Source organism: Medicago truncatula, chromosome 6 (assembly GCF_003473485.1).
Source record: "Medicago truncatula cultivar Jemalong A17 chromosome 6, MtrunA17r5.0-ANR, whole genome shotgun sequence".
NCBI lineage: Eukaryota > Viridiplantae > Streptophyta > Magnoliopsida > Fabales > Fabaceae > Medicago > Medicago truncatula.
The window spans coordinates 4685513-4691241 of NC_053047.1; the positions used below are offsets into that span (position 1 = coordinate 4685513).

A 5729-nucleotide genomic window follows, 5' to 3' on the forward strand; every position below is an offset into this window, starting at 1 on the left:
GGTATTGTTAATCGTCAAATATTGAGCATTACAATTAATGAGTTTGATCTTCTTTTCTTTCTCAATTTTTTCTACTTCATTTAAAAATGAATATTTCTTCTATTGTTTCTTTTAAAAGTGAATATGTTTTTGCTCCCCTATCCTTTGTTTTTTCTTTTGTTTTTAAGACCATCATAAACTTTGTTTGAGAATTTGGAGGAAAGGGAAAGCCCGTTGTCTTGTTTGGGTGTTTTAAACACCAGCCCTTGTAAGTTACATATTAACTTTTTAAATCAAATTTACACATTTGATTTTGTGAATTCTTCATATTTTAATATAATTGATTCTTTAAAATTTTATCATAATTTTTGCATTTTTGCAATTAGGGATCGATCAAATGAAATATTGACTTTATGAATGTAGATTTTTGCTCTATTTTAAATGGATCCTCCTGTTAGTCAAATATCAAGTTTAAAAAAAAAAAAAAAAAAAAAAAAAAAAAAAAAAAACTTGAGATTTATTCAACCATTAATCACACGGGCTTCTTATCAAAAGACCCAACAAGATAATTGAACAATTTACCATACATAAAATAAGCGGAGATCTACAAATTTTACAAAAATTATAATCAAATCCATTAATCGTGATTCACATGTTAAGAGCGGGTGGAAGTTCACATTAAGGCTATGTTTGGTAGAAACTATAAGGAAAGAAAGAGGAAGAAGAAAAAGGTTGAAGAATATTCTCTCTTCCATTGTTTGGTTTACCAGCAATAAGGCAAGGAAAGAAAGTTTTATGTTGAAATCCACTCAAAATATAATCACTATTAAATTGGACGGAAAGTGGAAGGAAGGTTTACTTTTTGGATGAAATGTCATAAATGCCCATCAAATTTTAAAAAATAACAACAACTTGATAGTTTTTTCTTCCATTTAAATTGTGACACTAAACTCTTATTTAAACCTATTATACCCTTTTTTTTAACAAAAATAAAATGTGATACTCTTTAATACTTAACTTACATTATAATTTAATGTTTATTTTATTATTTTAATCAAAATATTATTTTAATCAAACTCTTGTAAAAATATGTATATTAATGTATTGGAAATTTTATTTTTGTTTGAGGGTAGCTTTGTCATTTTTTTGTTTACATACCTTTCTTTTCTCTTATTTTCTCACCACTTTCACTCCTAATAAACAACCAAAATAATCATCTCACTTTTCATTCACTTTCTTTTCACTTTCATTCCTTTAACAATCTTTCCTTTTACTTTCTTTTCTTTTGTATCCAAACATAGCCTAAAGGATGGCATCATGCATATAAACAAGTGGCATCATTAAAGTATGGAATCATAGCATCATGCATTAAAGGATAGAGTTGGCTTGTTAAACTTTAGGTGACACACACTAAGAGCAGGTGGAACTGCACATTAAAGGATGGCATCATGCATATAAACAAGTGGCATCATTAAAGTATGGAATCATAGCATCATGCATTAAAGGATAGAGTTGGCTTGTTAAACTTTAGGTGACACACACTAAGAGCAGGTGGAACTGCACATTAAAGGATGGCATCATGCATATAAACAAGTGGCATCATTAAAGTATGGAATCATGGCATCATGCATTAAAGGATATAGTTGACTTGTTAAACTACGCACTAGGAGTGGGTGGAAGTGCACATTAAAAGGATGGCATCATGGATATAAACAAGTGACATCATTAAAGGACGGAATGATGGCATCATGCATTAAAGAATAGAGTGAGTTAGAATCTTTATTGTACATATTTGCCCTATTTTTTTTTTTAAAAGTACACTTGGCATCCTATTAGCGAAAGAATTAGTGAAAGAATCATAATTGCATTTAATATTTTCTTTCATCTACACACCAACATGTTAAGGAATATTTTTAGGAATATTTGATAATTGCAATGATTCATTTTAAGGAATATTTTTTATTTTGAAGGAAGAATTATTTGCCTTAACTATGCATTGAAAAAGAGATAATTAACAATTATTTAGAATTATTTGCCTTAACGTATATTTGCAGTATTTTTTTTTATGGAAACCAAAGGTTTTTTTATGGTTTTCTTATGATTCTTTTGAGGTTATTAACAATCATGGTTTTTTTTTAGGTTTTTTTTTTTAGGGAATATACACACCCTGTGTACGAATCATAAGTTAAGGTTTTCATATTTTTTTTAATAAATATTATGACCTTATTGTGACTGTCAATTAAAAAATTTATTGATAATTATAATCAACTTTAAGGATGCATCTTTATCTTTATCTTTATTATATATATTTGTGCTTTTTTTTAAAATAAAAAAAAGTACACGTGGCAACCTATTAGTGAAAAGATCATTAAATGTTATTTCTTATGTACACACAATTTACACATTTAATATTTTTTATCAACCAATCAGAATGGATCATGACTCATAATTTTTTCTTAGCCAATCAAAAGAGATCATGACTCATTTATTTTTTATGAGTCAATCAACCAATCAGAATGGATCATGACTCATAATTTTTTCTTAGTCAATCAAAAGAGATCATGACTCATTTATTTTTTATGAGCCAATCAAAATTGATCATGACATGATTTTTTTCTATATATATAAACAATTTGTTTTTCATTATCTTCATCTACCTCTTCCTCTCATAAAATAAAAGACATTTTGTGTTCATAATTTAGGTTTAGAGTGTACTTTTTATGATTGTTTTTCATTGTGGTTGTATTTATGTGCCTTTTTGTTATAGCACGTAGGTGTGAAAATTATGTATTTAGTTTTCCTTCAAATATTTTTTTTATCCAGGGTTCAGTTTTTTTTTTTTTCCTTCTATTTAACTATTTGCATTTTCAGGGTAACAAAATTCATGCTATTGTATGAAGAAATATGATCTACAAATTTCAGAAGGATTTGAATGAAGGAAAGGTCTACTTTGATGTTGCGCTACAAATCTTGGAGCTTATTGGACAACGAAACATGAATACAAACTAAATTTTGTGAAATTATGCGGAATGGATAGTGTACCTTTAGATATTTCAATTCAAATATTGATTTGGTGTTTCTTATTATGTAATTTATACGTATAATATTGTTCGGATTAGTTTTTTCATCACAATATTATTTTCGATCTTAAAGTGGTAGTATAATCATTTTAAACAATTGTAAATTTGAAATAATTAATTGGACTCAAGTGGTTAACGAGCTCTACTAAAAGATAAATTATTTAAGAAAACTTGAGTTTGATTATTTTGTGAAATAATTCTTGATAAGACTTTAATTTCTTTTTTGCTAGAATTACTCAGGTCCTTTTCCTCTATGACCGGAGGGTTAACCCCAACACCAACAAAAACATAGTAGATTTTTTCCACTATATTTTTAAACAAAACTATAGCTAATTAGTCCCCTCCAAAGAAATATAAATTAATTTAGCATAAATGTGACCTTTCTTTTGTTTCTAAATGATACACATAAATGTATCAATCATGCAAGATAAATGACTTTTGTTACCGAATGATTAATGATACACATAAATGCATCAATCATGCAAGATAAATATAGAAGATATTTTTTTTGGCAAAAAATGCAAGATAAACCAACTGAGTTAAGCTCAAGATATTTGTTTGACCAAATAAGTGAAGGATATTATTATGAATTTTGTGTTATGAATAACTGAAAAAGACATTTGTATTTTATATATGTCATCACTTATATTATAAGTCATTCAAGTCAATGATAATTTCCAAGCCAATCAGATTCAAAACACTTAAAAAAGGAACATGATATAAAAAAAATTAGCATTTATTTACAATATTCTTTTTTATTTCTTCCGAATATTACAAGTTTTTTTTTTATGGTGTATCAATGTATGCAACAAAATAATAGTAAATGGAAGAAAAAAAAAATTAAAACTGTGTATATTAATGTATATGCTCTTTGCTAAAACCATTTATTATTATTGAATGAATATGCATGTTTTTTTTTTGTTGCTAACAAATTTTTAATTATTTTTTTGTTACTGCGAACGAATGAATATGCATGTGCTATTAATAATCGAAATTAATGAGTATAATGATTTATACTATCAATAAAATTAATGAAATGATCTCTTAAAACCTCTAAAAAGGTAGTCTTATGAAAAGAGAAATGATAACAACACATATTTTAACACAACTTTTCAACATATTTTTTTTAGAGTTAAATATGTTTTCGGTCCCTATAAATATACCAACTTTTCGTTTTAGTCCCTCTAAAATTTTCCTTCAACTTTTAGTCTCTACAAAATTTTACATCTTCACTTTTGGTCCCTCTTTTAAAGTACACTCATATGTAGAATTCATATTTTTGAATCAAATTTCCCAGAAAAATTTATAATATTATAATAATCTCTCCCAAAAAAAATTAGAATTTTTTAACAAAACATGAATGTTATCTTGATTTTGGGGTGTCAAGCCATTAATTGGGCTTGAACCTTTCGATCGTTGATAATCTCTATTTTTTCGGGGAGGGTAAATCGAGAAAAAACCCTTTTTGAGATTCTAAGTTCGGGGGTCGGTTTTACTACGGGAAGGTGTTAGGCACCCGGAGTAACTATAGTCCTCTATAGGAGCCGTTTTCCTAAGTCTATATTCACGCTTATTTTTACTTACTTTTGAAAATGGGAGGTTTATTTAGTTAAGAATGGGGGGAGAGAAGTTGTAAGACTTTTTATCTTTTAGTTGATTTGAAGAAAATTTTAATGTGTTGCTATTTGATTTTTTTAAAGTTTGAAAATGATTTTTTTGAAGAAGAGAAAGGAGGCCTTAAAGGCTTGAGAAGTAAAAATGTGAAGTTTGTCCAATTTTACTTAATAAAATAGTCTAAGTCACTTAAGGTTCATTTAAAATTTTCTTAAGAAAGTAAAAGGAAACATCAAAGGAGTTTTGACTCCAAAGTTCATTTTAAAAAAGCTAGAATTATGGAACTTGGTTCGCTTTACGAAAAAGTATTTTCTAAGTACTCGCGTTCCCTAATCATACATCTAAACGAATGTCATACACCGTGTGTGAGTGTCGGTGCTCGTGTCGGTGTACATCAATAGAGTCCATAGTCCCTTTTACATTGTCCTAGATACATTCTATGGTCTTTGCATGAAATATAAAAGATAACACCTACCTAAATATTACAATTCCAAATAAAAGTAAAAAATGAATGCAAAGAAACTAAACTATGTAAAAGAATGGAAATGGAATGCTAAATGATATGTATGAAGTACCAACGTAGACTTGTTAGTAAAAAAAAAACATAACAAGTACTAAGAAATAAAAGCATGCAAGATGGCACAAAAAGTTAACAAAATGACATTAAACCCTAAAAACTTAGGTATGAAACCTAAAGCATTCTTGGCCTCTAATTCTCATGCTTTAACAAATTTTGAAAGAGTTTTCTTTATCTCAAGTTATAGCATGGAATTATTGGAAACATGCAAGCATGGTTTCATGCCATATTTTCTAGAATAAACTTGGCATTTTATATCTTTCAAAATATGGATATATTGTTCATAAAATCAAGAACTTATGAACCAAATCAAAACAGCAAATCAACATGAACTTATAGGCACAAATCTCTCATATTAACACATCAAGTAGCTTTTATTACATATTCTCACATCAAGGACAAATGTGTGAAGAAGAATCCATAACAAATAATTCAAAGAGAATTAAAATGCTATGAATTAATTATACAAAATTTTCATA

At 27.7% G+C, this 5729-nt stretch overlaps 1 long non-coding RNA gene across 1 annotated transcript; it reads left to right on the forward strand.

Moving 5' to 3' along the window:
- The first annotated feature begins 2648 nt into the window (after window positions 1-2648).
- On the forward strand, window positions 2649-3109 carry LOC112422462 (uncharacterized). Its single transcript, XR_005646568.1, has 2 exons — window positions 2649-2753; window positions 2851-3109. It is a non-coding gene; the product is annotated as an uncharacterized lncRNA (long non-coding RNA).
- Window positions 3110-5729: the final 2620 nt, after the last annotated feature.